Genomic DNA, 25,401 nt, shown 5'->3' on the forward strand with positions numbered 1-25,401 from the left:
AGTCTTTTTAAAATGTCAAGAGCAGAGGAATCCATCCATATTTGTTAGGTATTTTTTTAATCTTGACCTATGCATCTTCTGTTTTTTTCTGTTTTTCAGAATAACTTCTGATGTATGTAAAGTATTTTCCCTTTTTGTTGTAATATAACTAAAAATTAACAGTAAAAATAAATCATTACATTATTGCTGAGAAAAGTGCAGGCACCGCACATATTTCTAACAATCTATAAATGCATTCCTACAAACTTGTTTATTGGATAAGTCTGGCCATAAATTGGCCAGGACACAGAACTTTATATGAAAAGAGCAGAACATTGAACAAAAACATTGTAAGTCCATGGTATTAGATTTAAAGTAAAGTAACCACAAACTCCTAAACATGTATCCCAAAACTCACAGTCTTTATAATGAAAGGAAAAGACCACATCATATAACTGTCTTAGCCAGGCAATTCGGCATTTAACTTGTTTATTTTTCAGTTAAACAAAATCCAAATATCTCTGGGGAAGACAATGCTAATAACAAACATAACCACATAAGCTTTGTATATGAGATTCAATTTTAGCTTTAGTAGAGCCTGTCAAATTGGAAATTGTAGTAAGAGGCCAATAAACCTTAATCAAATTCTATCACACAGAGAGATTGGGCATTTTGTTTTTACCCAGTTTGCTCCAGAATTTCTGGCCTGATCCTGAATCTTTAAATACTTGCATATTCCTTTGATATTATTCTTAGCTTTGCAAGTAATTTACCATATCTTTTAATAAGGAAATTCTATCTCAATAGAAGAAATCCTGCTTAATGAACACATTTGAGAAAATGAAGAATATTTGCCTTTTGTTTTTCTGGCGATGTTAAGAATTTTCTTGAGTATATGATTCCCTACTGGTAGAACTGCTGTTAATTTACCCAAGAGCAGGAACAGCCTACTCGTGGAATAGCCACCTGCAGTCTGCTGATTTTAAAGCTCTCCTGAAGACATTTCCTCATCATTGCTTTCAAAAGTATATGCATTGACATGTTTGTTAAATTAGTTGGTATATATCTAAAATAGTTCTTTGCCTTTTCACACTGTGCTTAGCTGTTTTTATTACAAAGACATAATATTCTGTTCTTTAACATGTGCTTCCCTTAATTTTTAATTTACACCTTCTTTATTCTTTGAACCTTGCAAGAAATTAGACCCTAATCCTTCATCAGAGTTCAAGTGGGATATTTTAGCTGCATGCTTCCCCAAAACTTTATCAGGGTTCTACACAGTTGTAGAGGTCCACATGTAATGCAGGACTGAGACCTGATTCCCTCTGGTAATTGTCACACAAATCTCCTTAACTACTTGGCGATTTTAATGTATTCTTTCTACTCTTGCCCTTCACAATTTTTGCAAAGTTGCAAGACAGGGTATGTTTTTTTATTTATCATTACTGCTGTATTATCTGAGCTGTGCATTGGTGCAGGAGATTGTTCATCTAATTTTATAACACCCCTGCCTTCCAAAGTGACAGCTTGTGTTGGGTACCATAGTGGAGAAATCCCACAGATTCGGACTTTAAAGGTTGAGTAGACTACATAAAGCATTGAGGGAGGCAGTTAGAACTGAAAATGTTAAGCATGTAAAAAATGGTAGGCTCATCTTCTCTAAAGTCTTCCTTGGGCATTCAAATTTTTCCTCACTATCTTTTTGCTTTATTGAAAGGCTTTCCAGTTATTAACTTAGATAACATTGCATAAATTTTCAAATTTTGAGCTAAAATCTGTCTTCAGATGAACACAACCAGCTCTTTGACTTCAGCAGAATTTTCTGTGAAGTGATCTACAAGCTCTGTGCTAGAGGACAAGGCTTCTGTCTTGACTGAAATAATGTAAAAAGCCTTCATAAGTTTACAAAAAACACCCTGGGGTAAGAGCTAACACTTTATTCTTTACTTCAGGTCTCAAACAAGATAAAGGGCACTTCACTGATGCTCGTAATTGTGACGGCACTCGTGGCACATATGTAAAATATTTTCATTTCCAAAAGGGTCTGTGTCTTGTCTACTTAAAGATCCACAAACCAACAGTTCCTTCAGCTCATATTTCATCTCCCAGAAAGCCATTTCACAGACCATAAAATCAGACAGCAGAATGAGAGGAACAGAGGTGGGAACCTCTCCATCCACAGCCCCAAAACCACACCAGTGCCATCAGGCCTATGACACTGATCACCCACTTTGGGCCTGAGCTGGACTCATCCTGCTGTGGTCAGACACTACAAGGGAGACATTCATCCCCAGTACACAGGCAAAACCACACATCTCCATTTCAGAAGTGGATGTGTTATGAGGAGTTGATACCTGGTTCATTGTATTTTTTAAATCTTTGTCTTTGAAATGAGAATTCAATGATTGATCCACCCAGCTGCATACAATTAAGAACAGCAGCTCAGCATAATAGAGTGAGGAACTTTTAATGGGTGTTTACAGGTTGAAAGTATCAACCTCTTTTAAATGAGAGAAGCAGTAGAAATAATAGTAAGTGCTTGAAGATAACTCAGGATCCAGAATATCCTTAGAAGAGGAAGATCTGTTATCCTTGAAGCTTCAAAATGCCAGGCCCTCAGAAGACCTCTGTGTTTTAGTATCACCAGCAAGGAGACTGAGAAATTACTTTTAAAAATCTTACTCCAATGAAAAATTTTAAAAAAAGAAGTTGCTTTAGCATTTTTTAGCTGCTTGGAAGGTTAAAAACATTCCAGCAAAAGTGTCTAGATTGAGGCATGTGAGGCAAAACCAAATATTTCTCCATAAAATGGCTACACTAGCGTAAAGAGAAATACTTAGTAGGCTTAAGGTGGGAATTTAGGGAATAGTATTTTTGCTTTTTTTAACAGGAAATACTGTTTAGGCATTTTATATAGGGGGTTCTGCATTTGTGAAGGGATAATTTGCTCTAAAATATGTGGGCAACCAGCCTAAATTCTCTAATTGAGTAGTTTGCTTATAACCCCAGGCCATTAGGTGAATGTAAACTATTACAGGCTTAGCAAGAAAATAGTCCCATTAGGATTTTTGTATTTGTATGTGGTTGTGGGTTAGTGTGACTGTTTCCAAAATGATGGATTAATGAAAAGGTCTTTTTTTCTGAGTTTGCAAATACCCGCTTTGAAACACCCAAACTCAAATAAAGTTGAAGATTTCTTTTTTTCTATCAAAAAATATCAGATCAAGGCTTAACTATTAGTTCCAGTGTGAGTTATCTAGGATAAATCACAGGTATGTTTGCAATCTTTATAAAATAAATATTTCTACAGAAATACCTAGTTCAGGTTTTGCTCCATATTTCTTAAACTCTCCTTAATTTTAAGGGCCAGCTATTAGTGCAATAAAAAATGTCCTCTGTCCTCTGAGAAAACCATGGTCTTTCTGGAAGTGTAGACCATTTAGCCTTCATGTTTTGTACATGTACTTCAGTTGCTAATGTTAAGATGTCACACAGTCTGCTTGTAGACTCATATTTCTATGAAGGAGACAATTTTATGTGCAGCTTCTTTTATACTCCTAGTATTAAATCTTGTACTTTTCACTACATAATACGTCTCTCAGTTGAATAGTGTATTGCTTTTCCTGTTCCCAGGCAAACCTTAGCCTATCACATATTTTTTTTCACAGCCATTGTATGAACATAATATGGTAAGATATTAAGAAAAGTAAACCTAGCTTTAATTAAAAGTAATGGGAATAGATGATCACCTATAAACACATTAGAAGTCAGCCCTAAATTCACTGATAACTTCCAGGATTCAGCCTCCTTCACACAAAACCTGAGAACCAAGAGTTATGAGAAACTCCAAAGTCTATGAAATAAAAAAAGTCCTGTAATAGCTTTGGTGCAGAAGAAGATAAAGAAAAAGTACTTGTGTCAATGGTGCCTAAACTCCAAGGAAGAAATGTGACCACAGAGGCAGACAGTTTTCCAGATAAAGTGAAGGAGGGGGGCAAGTGTCACTCAGCATCCCTTGGTCTCTGGAAAATACCTAGCAGAAGAAGTGCCAGATCTGCAGACTGCCACAGTTTTCACGTGGATTGACAAATTTATCAATATAATAGGTACTGGAAGGATTAAAAGAGAGAATCAGAGATCAGCATATTTTGTGTCCAGGATGAGTAAACCTAAAGTAAAATGTTGGAAGAGGAAGCTACACACTGAAAAAAGGGTGGTATTGCAACATGCAAACAATCTGGTTGCTCCAGAAATTAGATAATTAAGAAACTATATAAAAAACTCTATTAAAAATAGAGTGATCACATGGCTTGTTCCACTTATCTTGTAATGTCAAAAGATTGTAAGTTGTTGTTTTCCTATTATATCAGCAACATAAGGGATTTTGTTCATTAAGTAAAAAGAGTGATAAATAGAAGACCCCTATTTTGAGGGTTTAACAAAGTTAAAAACACTGCAAATCCAATAAAGCACAAATAAGAAGAATGTAAACACAGAACAAGCACAGAAATACAGTCGGGGGAGCACTATGTGCAATAGTAGGTTGCTCTGGCTATACTTAGCAGATCTGATGTAGATGGAAAGGAAAACCAGTAAAAGTCAAAATTCAAGCATTATAATTTAATAGGTTATCCGGACAACCATTTGAAAGAAAATATTCAGATTTCAGATATTATTATTTTTTAACTCAAACTTCTTGGCATCACAAACAATCCTACTTGAAACTTTCCCTCTCACACACAAGGTCCTCCATAGGCATTCCCATGTCCTCATACTTTCTGTCCCATACTGTCTGCACAGAGACTGGGAACTTGGGAATTCAAGAGAAACATTTTCCCAGGTCTCAGTCCCGTGGCCCAGATGCACATGATTCACTGTTACAGCTACAGACAATTGCAATGAAAGGGGAAAGTATATTCAAGACCCCTTTAAAAATGTATAGATGCAATGCAGTGAGCACATCTGCCATGAGGAGGTGGAGCATATTCACTGCAGATAGATCTTTAGACAATGTATTTACTAAGCCCTCACACATTGCCACTCAAGATGTGTGAAATAAGAGACTTATTTATTGGACAAATTGGAAAAAATTGCATCCTTAACCTAAGGACAACTCCTCTGCTAGCCTTAAGTTGTTCATCCAAAAAAGAAGCTTTAAGATTGGGGGTTTATTTTAATACTTTGGGGGAAACAACATGTTTTTCATCAATGTAATAGCTTAACTTCTGGTACAAAAATTTTCACACATTAGTCAAAGGCAGATATACAAGCATTTGGTGTGAACAGGGTAAGTCTGAATATCAGGGACAATGGACAATGAGGTCTTCTAGGAGGTGCTGGAAACCTTAGCTGTACGGACTATTTGCAGTACTTGAAGATTAAAACTCATATGCAGACAGTTTGATGCCTGTAACTGTGCAAATTCAGGTGTTTTCCTGGAGTCATGAAATAATTTTCAGTTGTCATTTTTATTTCCTCTTCTGCTATCAGGTTCCCAGCAAGCTTAGCCTTCAGCACCATTTTAGGCTCCAGCTTTTGCCGTAGAGCAGTAGAGCTGGTGCTGTGGGTTGTCTCTCCAGAGGAAATTAGAAACCAGCCTGAACATGGAATATAAACTGAACATTGAACCCTGAGCATAAAAACAAATGAAATTTTAACTAACTTCATCAAACACTCTTGAATTTCCTGCAGTACAAATAGGCCATGCTGGTAGAGGTTCTCTGCGAGAAGGCTGCTGCTCTAAGGAGTCTGAAATCCTCCTTAAGAGCACTCAGACTCTTCCCAGAAGAAAAAGCAGGCTATGAACACTCAGCATTTTGCCTATGATGGTGTTTCTGAATTCCCCAACCTCTGGTTCTTCCCACCAATCCCACCAACCTAGAAAAACAACCTGTACAATGGTACAGAAATGTCTCTGTTTCCACATGTGTGACACAAATGTCTTTCTCACTCAGTTTCACTGCCATCGCCTTTACTATTCCCCACCTTGCCATTCAGTTTGGCTGTCTCTAAGGTCAGAAGACACTGCAGCCCTGAAAATATGGGACAGGAGGGAGATTTTACAGATGTTCCAATATTGGACAAATTCTCCTTGGAAGCATTCACATCCTTTCTTCTGTTTGCTCTCTTGATTGACTGTGCTACTAGGAATGTTTGCAAAACAGGGAATTTGAAGTAAATATTGTGAAATACCTGCAGCCAGTGTATGTGAGAACATCAGGTTTCATACACAGATACCTGAAAATTTTCTAAGTGACATTAATTGCTCAAGAAATCTGGATCAAATAGTTATAATCAATCAGCCTTGGAAAGTAAATATTATGAAGCAAAATATAATAGAGGCACTGGAGACTAAATTTTGTCAAGAAAATAAATAGATGTTTATTACCTTCAGAAGTTTTATGAAGGAATTCCAGATACTGAGCACTTCTGAAAATCAGACCACTTCTTACTGTGGAAAGATGGAGTTAGTTGCCCTAAGTCGTTCTAATTTGCCTTATAGAATTTCTCAGTTGAGAGATTGTTCAGGACAAGCCAAAACCAAAACAGGTGTCAGCTGTTAATAATATTTCAGTCTAAAAAGAATTTGGCAAAGCAATGATATGGAAAGGATGAAGATTCATGAACAATTATTTATTTTGTTTTATTAATCTTCCATTCTGTTTCTACTGAATTCCAAATTATTTTTCCCCTGTTCAACTTTTCCATAACCTCACTGGGGATGAACTTCTCTTGCGTCAGTGGAGGAGCCCCTGGAACAAGGCTGGTTTGGTGGTTCTGTATAAGAAGCTCAGCCTGGCTGTGCAGGAGCATGCTCCATGGTACACACCTGCCTTTTAGCAACTGTGTCCCATCTGCTACTGTCCATCTGTGATCATGTTCCACTCTTAGTCTCTTTTTAGGCCTTTTGACTTTAAATTCTAATGTCATTGCAGCTTTAAACTGTTCTCTGAGATTATGTTTAGAGAACGATGAATTCACAAGAAACTTGATTTTAAAAGTACAGACTGGACATAAACCTTTACCTACTATGCAGTTGTATTATGGATACAGGAACTGTATCTAGCTTAGACCCAGGGAAGAAAGCCCCAGGATCAAAGCCAGACTTTGTAGACATATTTAATTATGTATTACTGGTAAAGCAATAAAAGCTTACAATACAGGCTCTATTCACAAAAAGGACATTGTTTTGTCATGTTCTTCTTGTAAATTCCTTATGCATGACTCAAAGTGTCATTTTACATGAGATTCATAAAGACAAATGTCAGTTCTACATGGGTGTACCAATGTGTTACAGAGTTTAATCAAAAGCAAATGTGTATGTTGAAATCGTATGTGTCATTAAGAGCATTTTTGCCCATAAATTGGAACTCCTATTATGGTCAACAGCCTGAGCTCCTATGCAATAAAGCTGCACTAGGCCTTCTGCATTTCCTGAAAAAGTATACCAAATCATTTCAAAATGCAGTTATTAAACACAATGTTCTCTAAGGGAACTATTATCTCAGGGAAGTACTTTGGGAAGACTCTCCGTACTTTGCATTCATATTTTCATTACAAGTACTGACAGAGAAAAAGTCTTAAACAACATATGGCACTAGAGACCGTCCTAAGAGAGTTCAGCTTTAGTCTTTGTAAGAAAAATAAAGTAGCTGGTGGGTCAGAAACTTCTGCTGAAAAAATTAGGAGATATGTTATTGCGGAAAGAGTTGAAGGCCAGCAAAACAAGGATAGGTAGACATTGAAGTGTTGTGAAGTAAAACACTGACAACATGCTGAATAGTAATTTTTGTAACTATCACAGCAAGGCATCAATGCATCACAGCTGTGTTGGAAAAAATAATAGAAAGCTTGTTTTTAAGTGCTACCTTATGGCAGTAGTAAATGCAAATATACCAGAATCTTTTAAAATATTAATTACAGTAACACTAATGGTCAAAGATGAAGTTACAGGAAATAGATATGCTGCGATAATTCTTCATGTGGCATATTTAATCTCCCAACCTATTGTGCCTTATAACGATACATCACCTAATTTCAGTTAACAAACTCCCATAAATCAGAATTTACTGTTAAAGGGATAAGAGTGAGTAATCATCAGATGAAGATTACCAGGAAAAAAACAGCACCTGAAAGACAAAAGTACCCAAGGCTTGTCTAGCTTTTTAATGGATAGTTAGAAAACCTAAAAATACCACACAGCCAGGAGGCAGACTAGTAGCATACGTTCAGAAAGAAAAGGTGAACACACAACACTGCTGTTTTGTAAAATGCTTTTTCAAACATGCTTTCCGCATGTATCACTGGCATGTGTTGACTCTGCAAATGAAACCTAGAGAACTTCTTCTGTTGTGAAAAAGATACCTAGGAAAAACCGACTAGTTTTAAAAGGTTATTAATACTAATGAACTGCATGTGATTCTTGGAAAGCAAAAGCATTTGGAGGTAGATTCTTAATTCTGGTATACATCTTGGTTGATTCCACGATAAAGTCTTTCATTGCAAAACTGAGCAAAAGTCAGATTCTTGGTTTCCACTTGCTATTTCTGTTCATCTGTCTTTTGATTGCTCAGGGGGATTTGAAATTGAAATTCTCTTCCTCACCAGCTTTCCCACACACAAGCATGTTCTGCCGGGCTGAAATATTTGTCCCACAGGAAAATACCATACTCCTTTTACCCTTCTCCAACCATGTGCATTTCCCTAGACTGGTGGAGTGTTTGGCAGGAAATATAACAACAGGGAAATATTTTAATTAGGGATAGTGATCTTCTTCCACCCATACAGAGAAAGATCTGAGTTCAGAAGGCTTTTCTTCACTCATGGAGCTGAATACGTGACCTTGGTCAATAAAATTCCTTTACCGCCAATGAAGGGATTAACTGATCCCTGCATTTACCCACAGAGGACTGTTTCTTCCTTTGTATACAGCTGTTACCAGCAGTGAGTTTTCTTATGCAACTTCAGTTTCAATATGAATAACTGGAATTTGGGCTTTTTACTGACCAAAGCTAGAGAGAAGCCAGGACACAGTGCTGCAAAGATCCAAGGCAGCATCCAGAGAGAGCTTGCGCTGGGGGCCAGCTGAGTGAGGCTTTCACATGGACCAGAAGATTGGACAGGTCTGCAAAATGCATCTGCCCTGACTTAAAGCCCTTTACATATGTAGAATAGTTTTGATGTGACTGGGAGTTTTTCCCATTCAAAGTATAAAGCGCCCATTCTGAAGGAAAAGTTAGCATTTGTATTAGATGTCACTGGCACCAGCTCTGATTTGTTGACCTTTTCTATGCAGTGTAGGGATAGATATTCTTGTATCTGCACAGCAGTGTTTTCTTTACCTTTCTGTTTAGAAAAAAAAATTGCATGCAAATCACATTAGTGAATTTTTTAGCCTTTTCTTTTTCCCTCTAACCTGAGTTAGAATTCAGTTCAGGTATATGTAAATTATACCACAGAAAACTAAATATAGCAACAACCGAGAGAGATTAGATGAGATTGTGTGACGTTTTTGTGAGCTGCAATTAGACAGCCAGCAGCTTCACTTGTAAATACCAGACTTTAAAGGATAAAAAGCCAGTGAATGCTTCCTTCAGTAAAGTGCCTTGGGAAAAAAATACACTTTGTTTGCCAATTGTGCTCGAAAATAATTTCAGATGGCTCATTCCAATTTCATCATATTTTTTACCATTGTACGAATGCAAATTTTTAGAAAATGCTAAGTGGTTTGGTTTCTTCCCTTGAGCTAGAAAGAATTATCAAAATAGTAGGATTCTCCCTGGAGTGAAATTTCCCCTTTAGCGAGGGACTCACCTAGGAGTGTGCCTTGCTTGGACCTGTTAAAGCTTTATTTTAATGCTTTGAGTTGTGCTTGTCCCTTGAGCTAGCATTCTGCAAAGGAGTATATGTAACTGAGATTCCTATTAACCTCATTAGGCTTCAGCTCAGATCCTCAGTGAGAGGTGCACCAGCTCTATCATGACTTACTTCTGCTGATACAACACCACAGTGCTCTCTTGAGGGTCCTGGATGGTTCAGTCACTTGCTACAGAGAAAGCCTACAGTGGAGGGGATAAGAGCTCCTAAACAAGCGAGGTAAATAAAATTAGTAAATACTAATGTTCAGTCCTATGAAGAGAAATAAAATTAATAAATATTCATGTTCAGTCATAATTCTGCCTTGCTACATTTTCCTGTTCTCTAAGTAGTTAGGGGAAACAGATCATGTCATGAACAAATAAAACCTCCGACAAGATTTTGCACAAAATGCTGAACATTTTCTTAGCAGTGCATACACCTTGTCTCCTACTTCTTTCTGCTAGGACTATTTGGCAGAAAACAGGTTTAAGATGTTTAATGGGAGAAAGTACAGCCCCCTTGGGATTCAAAAGTTGTTTCTGGTTTTGCTGTGAAATATCTGTCTTTGGCTAGTCACCCAGGGCATGTCACTGTTTTTCCATTTTTCAGATAAGGATAATACAACTTATCTATTTTACAACATTACTGTGAGAATTTCTGATTTTCCAGAATTAGTTCTGCGACATTGGCTGAAGAATGGTATAAAATGGGAAAAGATTATTATCCAAAAAATAAAAGCCTTTTCGGCTTACTTCACTGAAATTAGTCCGCTTAGGGGGCTTCAAAAGAGGGATAGTGTAATTAAAATGTAACAAACAATGCATTTCGTAACTTAAACCCTTCATAAGAGAAATGGGAAGAAATAGAGCCATCATGGTTTTATACAAATATTTTTATAAGAAATAAAAGAAAAAATAGTACTTTTGAATTACATTATATAAACGGAGAATTATTTGCATATGTGAGGAAGAGCTACTGACTTTTTAAGAAGCAAAAGGAAGGATGATTCTCATACCCAGCTTCACAGGATAACAGAGTTCTTAATTTCCCTGTAATGCTTTCTTTAAGGATTCTGCTTAATCTGACTTTCCTGTTCTGCATGGTTATTCTTTTGTGCTGTAGGTGCATCATATGAAGCACAATGTGTCTTCAAAATGGTGAATACTCTGAATTACTCTTCTGACAGAAGCAGTAATGCCCCTAAAAGCTGGAATTGTTCAAAACCTCACAGACAGCCCAGGCAGTCTTTTAGCAACACAACCAGTGCTTTGCTTTTCAACCAGGGAGTCATGAACTCATGTCAGGGCACCTCAGGCACCTGCTATTTCCATTCTGCTGCATGGAAAAAACGTCTTCAGGGACTACTAATGGAAAAGTGGGAGTTGATGCAGAAATCCTGAGAATTACTAGTTCAATATTAAGGTAAAAGCATTCTAACAAGCCAAATTCAAAATATCGGGCTGTGTCCTTTAAGGTTTTCAAGACTATGCCAAGGTGAAGCATGGTGGCCTGTGGTCTTGCTTCAGCTGGCAAGGCGGTTTGATTTGGCCTCTAGAAGTACCAGCTAATGAAAAGGCCAGCCTATCTTTGGGGAGTGAGGGGGCAGAGACAAAAAAGTTTATGTGGTCCTTTTCAGTGCAGTATTGCTGTCTCCTTCCCCAGATTCTCATTTGAATAACAGTGGCTGCTGAAAATATGTAAATTGGCCCCCCTTTTAATGGTGGGTTGTATTCTAACATAAATTTTAGGAAATGCAAATTCTAGTCAGAATATGGGAGTATCATTTGAACTTAATTTGACCTTTTTAACAGCCAGGTGTTGTAGAGATGAAATTATGAAATGACAGCAAGACATAGGCATATGGTAGACTTGAGGTGTCTTGTCAAGCAGTAACAAAACAAAACATTTGTATCCTTGTGGAGATATGAAGTCTTATACTGTAACAGGGTCAGTCTAAGCTTGACGTAATAAGAGAATGACAAACGTAACCAATACAATTCAGACAGACCATGCAATACTAGGTCAAAATAAATACAAATCAGTTTCACTTTCATAAAAGGTCCTATATTACTAGACATATAAAACAGTACTCATTAAGACATCTTTCCACAAAAGCAAAAAAAAAATGATTAAGGCTCTTGCAGCAACTATAAACCGGATCATTTTGCACCACCTGCTAGCCTAGAGCCAAATTTATGTTTGACACTCCTCAGTGAGGATAGGGTACTATTTCAGTCCACAACATACCTTTCATTAACCCATTTTTCAGTTATACCTGGTGTATCTACAGCTACAAAGACCATCTTATTGAAAAGCAACATATTTGTAACACTGCAGAGCACCCACACACCATCCTCCAGGTAGGTTGCACCTTTTTGTAAAGCCTTATCATGTCAAGTGCTGGTGGCTTTATGCTGCTCTCTTCAACATTGCTGTCTTCAAAACCAGCTCTGACTGAACTGTTCTGTGCTGCTTGCCCCAGGACTGAGAATATGCCAACTGGAAACCCAAAGAACATTGTGTTTGCAAGAGTGACCAAGCTATGCAGCACCAGCAAGAAACACACTGGAGTTTTGTAAGAGTTATAATGGTTTCCCTGCATATCTCTTCTGGGCATCATTAATTTCTCTCATTTACTGTACAGGTAATTCCATGAATTCTCAGCTGGGGTACTCAGTATCACCCAAATAGTAAATGGGAGCAATTTATAATACACAAAAGAGACAGGCCAGGGAGCAGTTATAAATGTATACTAGCAGTGTGAGAACAAAGTAGAAGAAACTGTAAACTTGTTTCCAACCTGCTTTAATACTGGTTTAACAGTCAGAAGAAACTTTGCTATTTAAGCAGTTTTATACAAAGTTTATATTAAAGCCCTGTTTAAATAATAAAACTTTTTTTCTTCTGATTGTTAAAGCTGTATGAAAGATAACTGAGAAATGTTTTCACGCTCTTACGCTGGCCTCCCACCTGCCAGTGTCACAGATGACTACTTTCCAGCAAGATGGCAACTATTAGCACTCAGCTGAAAAATACCAACTGTAATGAAAAACGTGTGCTAGAATCCCACAACATGCAATAGTTGGTATTACTGACAAAATACTTATTTTTCCATTATTTATTTAAATAATGGTTTAGCTGTGTTGATTTTGAGACCTTTTCTAACTTACTTTGAACCTTGAGTTGGATGACTTGACTTGCAGAATATTACAGTTTCTTTTTCAAGGAGATAGAGGGTCATACAGGGAAGAACATGCCATCCTGACGATATTGTGATATATCCCCTTAATTTCCTTAAGAAAAATAATTAACTTAAATAGAGAAAATGTTTTCAGTAAGAAATCAAGAGAGAAAAGTCACAGCAGATTTGAATAATCCCTAGAAGCATTCTGGCAGTCCCCTACCTGCCCACCAGCAAGAGTCACAGATTATGCCTCCCACTAGCAAGCAGTGCAAACCAGCTGTGCGAGGACCTGATGGCTCCATCCTACATATTTCAGGGGTTTTCTACTTCTGCTAGCTCTAGCTCAGTCCCATGGGCTGAACGCCCATTTGTGGCTGGTGTGCAGGAAGATACTGTCCAGGTTAGTTCATCTGAAATGAATCCAGGTGTGCTCTGAGGTTAGCCTATCACGTGAAGCAAAGCAGAAAAAGATAGACAACTGTAATATTCTCTGCAGAAGCATACTAAACTACAACTCTGTGACAAAGACACCCACACTAATTAAATTAATTTTCTCCTCTATCAAATTAATTTCAACATATGTCCATCACCTCATGTAGAAGCCTGGGGTTTAAATGACTGCTGGGCTGCAGTCTTCTGACAACCCAGATGAGCTTCTTCACCTCCATGAATGGCTCCCAGCCTACCACTCAGAGAGAGTGGATCCAGCTTATGTCCCAAATCTTTGTATATCCACCCACAGCCTCAGCTCATATATTTCATCTGAGACTTAGCAAATACTGATGCATTTACTTCCATGTTGATATACTACTGCCTACTCTGTATGAGGTATAACAAGACTAAGCAGGGACTTGGTTTCATATCCATTCACAGCATCAATGACACCAGCACTAGAACAATTCTGTCCCAGTAGCTCTGTTCTGCATCCAAACTGAAATATGTGCTGAAAATATGGACCAAGGATGACCAGAAATTAATCAAAAACTAACAGAAACTCCATACCTTAGGAAATTAAATTAATTGATCTGTCAAGTTTGTGAGACAAGATGCAATTTGATTACATTATTTAAAGTAGCTGCATGGGAAACAATAAAGACTGCAAAATACCTTACCCAACAGAGGAACACAAAACAAGATCTGAAAGCACAGGCAGTTTCAAGGGTATGTATAAAATGCAATCAAATGGAGGCACTCGAGCTTAAATTCATTAGGCTTGGATGTTCTTGACAACATAGTAAGAGTAGCAGGGTGCTCAGTGTGGAGTAACAACTCCCTCAATAGATGGTCTATTTAGCCAGGTTTTTGGCTAGGTCATGTAATTCATACCTGGCACTGAGCTGTTAGTGCTACAGCCCTAGATTGTTTAAAGGTCATTAGAGTGTGACTGTATGAGCTGCAGGGAGGGCAACGTAGGTACTGTTACATGCCTTGATTCAAAGAAGGGTGAAGAGCAGGAGGATGCTACTTCTGTTTGCATTCATGCCATGTAGCTCTAATGAATCACTCTGATTGTCCAGCAAGATACACATTAAAACATGTTGTCTCAGGGCCAGTTATAATGAGACTGTAAAGGGCTATAGTCAGAGGATTTGCTAATTGCCCTGGGTTATTTTGTCCCTGGTAGACCTTGCTGTAGGTCAAGTTCTGATACTGTTGGCCTGTCAAGTATAGATCAAAATGTTTTTTCTATAGTGGGGGTATGTATAATGGGGGCATGTATAATGGGGGCATATATGGCTAGGGCCAGGGTATTACCTCAGTGCACAGCAACAGTCACCTGCTTTTCCAATGAACCCTTGTTTCTTTACATGTAGAAGAGAAGCTGTAACAGATTCAGAAAAAACATAGTTTTATTCATCTCATTAGTTGTCACAGCACTATCAAAACTAAGCGGCTGCTACAAGGCTTTAGCCATCACATACCAGGTTAACTTTAATAAGTAGTTCCCTCACCTTGCCCCGGCACAGCCACCAGGCCCCCACAAGGTTTCAGAAGTTTAGCAGGAACCAGCCACAGCTGCACCTTATCCACATCAGCCAACCCACAGCCCCTGGAGCAAGCCCACAACTCCATATTATCCATGTTAATTAACCTGCCTTCATTCCTCTATGGTTACTGTGACCAATGAGGGTGTTAATATGTTACAAGGGGTATAAGAAGAGGAGTGCAATTCAAGCCCAAATGCAGTATGTGATCCAAAGGAAAAGCAAAGTACAAAGTCTCTGGTGTAGTTCATTTCTTGCACAGATTCCTTCAGTACTGCAGTTGCCATTACCCCAGGATGCTTCATCTAACATTCCTGTCAGGCAGAGGGGTCATATAATTCATAAAACTTATCTCTAGCATCTCAGAAATTGTGCTCACTGACAACATGCTTGATTTTGATTCCAGGTCTGAGGTGGAGGCAGTGGGACATCCAGCAGAGCAACAAACAAAATGTCATCCACCTTAATGCTACACAAGGATCCCGTGGCAAATCCCACCTGCATTACTCCTCCAACACACAGCCACACTTCCTGACATTGTTCTTCTGCAGTATCATCTCCACCTAGTTTTGAAAGCAGCCATTCTCAGGTAGCTGGTGAATGTTTATCAAACCAATCTCAAGTAACAATTTGTCTTCTCTCACTTTAATTGATCAGTGTTTTCAACTTGTGGTACAAGGCATTTTTTCTGATGTGTCAAATAATGGAATAGAAAGTTTTATGGAAGCTCATTCACTAGCTGGGTCTAGTCCCTGCCTTCCAGACTGAAAAATTCAAAAAGGAGATAACTTATAGCAGGATTCTTTAGGAAAGAGAAATTACATTCCAAATGCTTGAGGAAACCTCCTCAAAATGTGCAATAACTTTTATGTGAGACCAGAATGCCTACGCTACACAAATGTTGTGATATTTCTCAAAGATAAAGGGAAAATTCTTGAAACATTTTAGTGCCCAAACTAGATCATTATCACTAACCAGTTTCATGCATTTTAGCACTCAGATGAAATATAAGGATCATAATACGGAAAAGCTTCCTGCTGAGATTTGCACACTGCTTTGCAAGAGAAAAAGAACATTTTATTCTTCAATAGTTTGACAACAGGCTAATAGTTTAGCTGAGCAAAGGAGTGTTCATATGCTTTATTTCCTATAGGACAGGAAGAGTTTTTACCTGGAAAACTGCTAGTAGCAGCCCAGGGTAAGCCTAGTAGGACATTGTCCAGAGGTCTGTCAGGAGAAAGCTACTAGAAGATGATACAGAAGATAGGGAGATAGAGACAGATGGAGATAAACTTTCCAAAAAGTTGGCTCCAAAAAAGTCATTCTATATCTATGAAAAGTAAAATGGAATTTTTCTTTTACAAACTAATTACACAGACCTATCTACTCAGCAGTATGGTTTGGTTGCTTTGTTTGTGTTTTTTTCACAAATGTAAATAATAGTTTGTAAATTAATATGTGAACTGAGATTAATGAAAGCTAAATGCAATTCCAGTTAAAAATTATCTTTAATTTAGTTAAACAAATGTTTAGTTTCTGAACATGATATTGAAAGTGCTTTTACAGAATACGAGAAGGCTCTGCAACGTTACAGCATACGGCATGCCACCCACCAGAATAAAAGCCATCACACTCCAGTCTTATCACCTGAATTGTGCTAAGTCACCACATGCGCAGACAAAAAGTTGTGGATTTCAGCTTTTTAACAAGAAACATGTCATATACGTTAATGTCAGGCGGGTTTTGAATGTGGCCTTTGCACACTGACTGAGTTTCTTCAAAGGGAAGCACTACATACCAGAGTCATGCTCCTGGGCTCCTGAAGAATAGACACAGTTAAATACTAGATAAAATCCGAGGAAGAGAAATAGAGATGACAAAGTGCTGTTACCCTTGGAGCAAGATGTAGCAATACATACAGGTCAAGTAGATACTAGATCTCAGCTACATTATTTGTGATTGCAACAATCATAAATAGTATAGGAGAAATGGTGAAATATATATATTTGTCTTTCTGATGCGGCATAAAACTGACATCTTGCCCATTTCTTGACATTAAAGATTCTGCTGCTAAGTCTGTGTTGGAGTTTTTTTCAGAGAAAAAGGGCTATTTTTCATGGAGCAAAATGGTAAATTTCATGAAGTAACACTGCATTTCATAAACAGATATTTTAAGAGACATTGTCAACCAAATAATGCTTTATAAGGCGCTAGAAATGATTCAGTGCATGTCTGGAAAACAACTTTTATTCACTTTTAGCTTACTAAAATGTTACTATTCTCTCTATGAAGTTGAGTGGCTGCAAATATGAGTCAGGAATCCTTTGTCCTGCTTTTTCCTTCTCATTCACATTTCTGGCTGGATTAGTCCCCTTCTAATGGTATAGGACTCTGCCATGAGAAACAGAGCACCAAGATCAGCAGGGACAGGATGGATAATGAAAAAATAGGACCCTCTTTCCCTGAAGAAAATTATATTGTTTTCTCTCTCAGACATCAAATCCCTTCAAACCAAACCCATGTCCTCCATTCTCAACCTTTTTCTTAAACTTATCTCACACAAATTCCTAAGATACCTGTATTTCCATACATATGTGTAGATAATGGGTCACAGGCAACTCTGTAAAGATAATGTAATTAATCACGCAGATGTATAATCAAGGCAGATACTAAAATGCAAGTTCCCGTTCACTTGCCCACTTTGCTTTGTCTGAAGCTGGTAATTAATTAACTGATTGATAATATTATCCTCTCTCAAGCATCTTCCATACATGTCTAGGAAGTGACAAACTGGCAGAGATGTAAATATCACATTTTTAACAGAATATTTTTTTACTGACAAACTCATGAGAGTAATGAAAGTATTCCAGTCTTTCCAATGGCAGTTGCCCAAACCCCAAGTGTTGGACAAACCCCAAGAATTGGAATGACAGCTCTGATTCATACCAATTTCTGTTTTCCAGATATTAAGTCTGAATGGATAAAATGATCTCTGGGTTATGTTTGAAATAGTTGTGTGGTATGGCTGGGGACTGATCAACACTGAAGTGTAGCCAAAAGTAAACCTGGAAGACGCTAAAGCTAATGCAATGTGCCTGTTGATGTGTGTAAAGACTATGCCGCAAAATTCAGTTAGTCCCTTGACCATATTTCCCTCTCATACACAGATGAGCTTTGGGGCCTTTATGCTTCCTTCTGAAAATGTCTTGTTTCTTCCCAAATGATAATCACACTTTCTTCTAGAGTTTGCATTTCCCTGGTTTGGGCAGTAACACAAACCTCATGGAACGTAAAAAGCAACAGCTCTGACCAAAACCCAGAGAAACCAATCTACTATGCATTCACAGTATCCTAACACTGGACAAAGAGGTGGATGGAAAAAAAGTAATCAGAGGTGGCATCGCTCTATTCACCCAAGAGCAAGTGCCTCAGCATGCCTTTTGGTACAACGTGAATTGTGGCAGCTTGTATCTTCCTTAAACACCTTAGCAGAACTGCAAACATGTAACTACAGATCCACAAACAGGTCTCCCCACATCGAATAGTTTGTGTCATGAGCAGTAGGGACTTCATGTTGTATAAAATCTCTCATGTCCCTTTTAAATCTGTTGCTTGTTAGGACTTGCTTCTGCCAAGTTCCTAATGAAAAACCCATACTGACAATGAGCCAGTGACAATACAGCAAACTGAAATGATAGTCCATGCTCTGCTTATTTGTTTGTGCTAACAAGAACACCCAGGTCTTTCAAAAACTATAAATTCTGTATCTAACAAGCCTGTGGAAAAGTTATGCTGCTTCCAGTCTTCCCTTCTTTCCCCTGAACTGGGTGGCTCATCCCCAGGTCATATCTTCTCTTAAAGCACAGCCAGATTTCTGGTAAGCGGCTAAAACTGACTAGCAAAAAAGCAACTTGATTTTTGTGTTCAAACAAACCATTAAATCATATAGCCCAGTTGCAGGCACGTAGACCTGGTGCAAATCCCAGAGATTTCACTGAATTTTCCATCAAGCCCACAGTGACTGTTTGGGACAACTGGAAGGTCTAAGCTCTGGTGATCAGTGAGAAGAGTGACAGTCTGCAACTGTGCTGGGGGAAGGGGACAGGCAAAACCCAGCATGAGCAGAAGGGGTGTGAGCTGATGAAAACATTAAGAGAGGGGTCTGTGTCCTTTACAACAGATTTACTTCTTGATCTGACAACTGAACTTTAATGTTCTTCCCCTGTTAGTAAATAGCAGTGTGTACACCAGCCCCTGTTGGCAGTATGTGTGCCACTCCTCTGCTTACTACCCTAGCAGGTCCACCCAGCACAGTTCCAGGCACTGATGGAACATGGTGGGAGTTTCCCAGGGAAAGGATTGGTCATTTGGTGATTCTTTAATCCAGGAAACTGGCTGCAAAGGGCTATTTCAAAAGGAAGTTATGATTGAAAAGTCAGACAGTTTTGGGGTGACTTATGCAGCCTTATCTCACCTCGTTCTGCCAACTGTGATTGCACTATGATACAGTCATGGAGGATAAAATCCTAATCTCTGTTGCTGCATGAATGGCTGAACTCATCCAGGGCAGATACAAGTTCCTCTGAAAGTGACTCAGGGCTGTATAGCGAAAGTCTGCAATAGGTAAACCCCCAGCCTTTCGCTGGAGAGGTTAAGTGGTGCTGGAAATGCTTTGCGAAGCAAGGAAAGGAATGGTCTCATAGGGTTGATGAATGCTGCCTTGATTAATGCAACTCAGCCTCTGCCTTGCTACAGAACTTCCATACAATGCTAAGTACAACATTTATATCCAGCTTTTCATAACTGGTTACAAACCATATTTTCCATGTTAAGGATTTCAAATCATATTCAATATTTTGTTTTAGAAAGCAATGAGCAAATAACACTGCTAACTACACCAAAGTTATCACCTCAGTACCCTCCATGGGACATACGAAATGAATGCAGATTTCTGGTGTGTCTGATCTTTGGGATCCCAGTTATAAAATGGAGTTAAATCCCCACTTTATGGAGTCATTCTGAGAGTTAATTTGTTAATGATTCTGAGGTACTCAGCAATGGGAATGAGAACTATTGTGAGACAGTCTGGTCAGAAAATTACCAAATCTGTATTTAACTCGGAGTCAGAATCTTGCATGAGAAATATCACTGAGAGTCCTACTTGGGCAAGACAAACACACAGGCTTAATTAGCTGATTGATGAGTGAACACCAGCTCCTCCATGCCTGGGTAAGACGGGCCTAATGCAAATGTCAGTTTTGGTGTTTCCTAACTTTCTGCATTCTTTGTGACCTCCTTTCATTTGTAGTACACTACAGCTTAAAGTAATTGTCAGGTCTTGTTAACTAGTCACTGCTTCAGTTTTGCTGATGTGTCATCAAGATATTTTTTTCGTATCTACTCAATAAAGTAAACACGATCAGAAATGTTTGTCAAATATTTAAAATCCCAGTGTGCTAAAGAGCATTTCAGAATGGTTTTCTAAATGCTTTAAAAATCTGAAGTACTGAAGCAGTTAAAATCCTTGTCAGAAAATTAGGATTGCCTTTGAAGGACTATGCTCTGGATCTCTGATAGCAGAAGAAATTAATTCCAGACTGCTTCTCCACCTGTGTTAGTGTTTTGTATGGAAAAATAAACTGCTTGCAAAAATGTATAGGGAAGCAGGAAATCTGGAGTCTAAAATATGGCAACGTATACAAACCCTTGCTTCATAATTGTGCGCACTGTAGACCATCTGTCTGGCAGTTAAATACACTCCCATTTAAATGAGTAAGTACATTTAATGGACGAAGTATTAAGATCACTGAGGGGTGAAGTTTTATATTCACAGTGTGCAAATGCCAGAGTGGAACCACTTGTACATTCTCAATACTACACACCTTTAAAATAACTAAGAAAAATTACTACTTACCTGCTGCATACCAAAAACTGGCTCCTTTTAAGCAAATCATTACAAACTGGAATAGATTGAATTGAAAGCCTGATGGTCTCGTGGCCTCCATTCCAGAAGTATAAATCAGGCTGCAGCTCAGCTACTGCGGTTGTGAACTCCTTAAATACACAGAAAGTGAAAAAAGTACGGGGAGGAATGGTTTAATGGCTTTACTCAGAGTATTCATTGTCATTTCAATCATCTTTTAAATAAGACGGGACTGGAGAGATCTCTCCTAAACACCTTAACTAATAAGTTGACAGTGTTTAAACAACAATTACTGTACAAAAATGGAAATGAGCTGATATGATCAAGCCATATGGCTAATATAATTGATTTGTTCAGATTTTTTAAAATTATGAAAAACAAAGCCAAAACAGCAGCATAATATAATTTACAAATTTAACTAGAGGTGATACGTTCTATTTAGCTCGACAACAAATAACATCTTCCTGGTGGTTTAAATTAAGTATAATGAGGGAAGGACCACGTTGGGTCCTAAACAGACCTGACCCGGGAAAACAGATTTCCAAAAGGCTCGGGGCAGCAAACTCCCTGGCTGTTGACCAGAGGCAGTACCGGGAAGGGAGGCTTAGGAGGACGGGGTTTGTGGGAGCAGGCGGGGTGCCCCGCGGGGGCGGCGGGTCCCCTCGGGTGGCAGCCCGGCTCTCCGAAAGGAGGCGGCCCTCGAGCTGGGGGAGGCTGGGCTCGCGAAGCGGTACCCAAAAGGCTCGGGGTCGGGTTTCTGAGCGCTTTTTCAATTGCTCCTGAAACTTTGATTCGATCCGTAATTTTTAAGAGTCTCTCACTGTCAAAGCGAGCCGGTATTTCCTCTTCTGGTTGACTCGCACTCAGCAAAACAGGCAGAAGCCATAATAAATCTGCACTGGAAAATGTATTTGTCTGTGTTTCTCTACTCTGAAGTTTTTCGGAGCCTTTCTTAGCCGCGTGGAGGATGCGTTTTGTCCTCTGCCTAATTACTGCTGCCTGGAGATTTGTCGATATGGACTGAGAACGGCAACTTTGAGTCTGGGCTAGCGAAAGAATGGAAGTTTGGGAAAGGGAAAGCTTCATTTTTCTGACAAGTTCAGTAGACTGCAAAAGCTGAGTGTGGAGAAGAAGGAGTCCTACCAGCTGGTAGGGGCGGGGGGGCTTTACCCCCCTCGGAAACACACCATGAACACCCCAGAGATGCCTTTGCTCTATAGCAAATACCCCGAAACGATTTTACCCTGCACGTCGGGTTCCTTTGCTTGGTTGTTTGCTCGTACAAAACTGCTCTGGTCCTGATGACCACCTCACGCTGGGGGATGGCGTTCAGCCTCTGCATGCCAAGAGAAGTTGAATTGAATGAGGTAAAAGCCTCGTCTGCGTAGCCTGGAAACTACAGGCATGGCTTAACTGATCACTCCTCTGAAATTCGCTCCCATCGCTAATAAGTGAAAGCCTCATTAAGGTGCTCTGAACGGAGTTTTAATAACGTGTTAATAATCCCTGGCCATTGGTTAGAAAAGGAAGGCTTTGAACCAGCTGGGGCGTTTGGAAGAAAGGCGGCCTCCCGTCCGGCGCGGCGCAGGGCGTGGGAAGCGCGGGCAGGGCGGGAAGCGCGGGCAGGGCAGAGCGGGCGGGCAGGGCAGGGCGGGAAGCGCGGGAAGCGCGGGCAGGGCAGAGCGGGCAGGGCAGAGCGGGCAGGCAGGGCAGGGCGGGAAGCGCGGGAAGCGCGGGCAGGGCAGGGCCGCTCAGGAGCCGGCTCACGGCCGCGCCGCGGCGGGGGCACGCCGGGAGCTCGCACGGGCAGGTGGGCGGCAGCGGAGCCTGGCACCCCGGGCCCGCGGCGCCTCACGCGTGGGAAGGCAGCAAACTAGTGATCCGCTTCGGGCGGGGACAGCAAGCCCTGCCTACCTGGCATCCCGGGGGGGCGGAAGGGAGCAAAGGTAGATTTATTTATTATAAAAAAAAAAAAAAAAAACACAAAAAAACACAAAACTTCAAGCCAGAATCATCATTTTACGAAGAAAACCGCTAAGGTGGTGTCGGCTTGCTGTCTCCCCAGCCCTGAGGGTCCTTGTTGGTGAGAGCAAGACAGCAGTGGAGAGACCAGGGCCTCTCCTGCTGCTCCGGGTGTGCAAGGCCTCCTTTCACACGGCACCGCGAGTCCCCGGGAGCAGAGGCCGGCAATAATGAGAACCTGCACGGAGCTGATTGTCTTTAGCTGCAAAGATTATCCTTGATTAATGATTTATCAGAAACTTAGTTTCCACTCGCTCAGACACAACAGGCTGCACAAGGCCTTCAGAGATTGCTTTTCCAGTTGTAAAATTGACTTTCCTACCTCGTCTCCTTGGCTCGTTACTATTATCATCTGGGTTTAAATTTCTCTTTTTAAACAGTGTAATCTTTCTTCTTTTGTGCGCCCGGGAGTAAAAACCAGAGCATCATTTTCACATCAAAGAACTGTCAGCTCTCTCGTATGAATTGCTGCCCCTCGCACCCTCTCTAAAACACTACCCTTGACACCCGAGCATGTGGAGCGCGGTAGAGATATATCGTTGTAATCACAGCCGTTATAATTGAGTCCTGTGCTGGAGAGCCGCCGCGCAAGGGACCTCCTCGGAGCGGGGCGGTGTGGACCAGCCCGTGGGCCGGCTCGCCGCCCGCACTAGCCCGGCTAGGGCAGGGACACCCACACCGCCGCAGCGTCCCAAGCTGCCGGTGCTCCCACCCGAGAAGGGCCCTGCCGTCGAACAAGAGCCCGGAAAGTCCGAAGAGCTGTGCGGGACCGCTCCGTGCCCGGCTGCGGGGAGAGCCCACTCCCACCCGCGGCCACCGCTCCCGACCGTCGTCGCCTCCCCGGATCTCTGCACGGCTTCAGTCACCGGCCCCTTCCCGAAGCGCAGGTGCGGGGCCACCGAGCCCCCGGGGCCAAGCGGAGGGTCCCCCCGGCGCTGCCGCGGTCCGTCTCAGCGGTGTCTCCGCTCACACCGAGGCTTTGCAAAGTTTCTCCCTGCCACGTCCCTCCCCTCCGCGTTAGTCCTCTGAGCGTGGGGAGCCGGCTGGAGCCCCGCAGGCAGCCTGCCCTTCTTCACCCTGCCTGCCTGCCCCCTCCCCTGCCTGGTCAGCGGGACAGGGGCAGAACCGCGGAGTTTGTCGCCTCCCTGATGGCCGTGCCCCGGGGCGAGCGGAGCTGGGGGCGAGCGGCGCGTTCACCCGGGCTCCGGCGTTTTCCCTCCCGGAGCCGCAGTGCTCGGTTTGGTCACCGGGAGCAGCGGGGCCGGTGCCAGAGGAGAGAGGGAAAGCTGGGAAGGGAGCAATCCTGCCGGGAAAGGGGCGAGGCGGCGCATAAAGGGGAGCTGCCGTTTCCTGCCCTGTCTCGTAAGGAAATCAACCCAAAACATTAAAAATATATATACTCTCTTGTCATGGGAAAGGAGGGTCGTTTCTAGTTTTATCATTTGGTGGGGATTAATTAACACGAGATGGCTTCACCAGATGACGGAGCGGAAGTGAGAGGGCCGCTTTATAATGACCCTTGACTTCAACGTTCAAGGTGGGGAGTCAGAAGCCCTGTCCGTCCCATGTTCCCCCCTCCCGGGACGCCACTCCGGGCTGGCACCCCCTCCCCAGGACTCCGGCCCAGTGCTGGAGCACGCCGGCACCGAGCCAGCCTCGGTCGGGGGATTTGTAAGGGTGATCTCTGCGTTCGCAGCGATGTTCCGCCGAGGCCTTGCTGGCAGAGAAGCAGGCGGTGGAGAGGGCTGTAACGTTTTGAAACTGATCCGACAAATCTAAAAAGTCCCCGTGTACCCGGGGGAGGCAGCTGCCCCCCGGCCTGACGACTCCGGCGGGCGGGGAGCTGCTCTTCCAGGTCCTCCTGAAACGCTGGGTCGGTCACAGTCATCCTCCTCCTCCTGATCTGCGGGCTCCGCGCCCATTAGCACGGACCTGTCAAAACCCGTGTGTGCCCCCGATTTCTCCGCAGCTTCTGATGATGATTTTCTTGCTGATTACTAACTCCAACCCGTTAGAGGTAACGTCGGGAAACTGTGTTATTAGCTAGCCTTAAGGTAATTAGTACTTCCCCCTGCCACTGCGTCTATTGTACAACGCAGCATGTAAAAGCTGAGTGTCAGCCCCGCGCATCTACCATTCCTCCTACAAAGACCACTCACAGCTAATGAGTCAAGAGCCCTAAACGGAGTCCAAGTAAAGGACACTTAGCAGAAGTCTCTCTTTGAGGACAGTAATTAATTGCGTCTTCGGAAAACATTAAGCGCTCCCTCGAAGCGACTTGCGGGCTCTCTTGGAGAGAGACGGAATTTGCTGGAGAATCCACGGGACCGTTTCCAGCCGAGTTTTGCCTATTGCTGTTAAAACACGCACATACACACGCACGTATATACACACCCCCGCACCACAGTGCAGCGCCTTCGCCTTTCTTTGGTAAACATTGTTTAAACAAA

The sequence above is a fragment of the Falco rusticolus genome, chromosome 8 (assembly GCF_015220075.1).
Source record: "Falco rusticolus isolate bFalRus1 chromosome 8, bFalRus1.pri, whole genome shotgun sequence".
In the NCBI taxonomy this organism is placed as follows: Eukaryota; Metazoa; Chordata; class Aves; order Falconiformes; family Falconidae; genus Falco; species Falco rusticolus.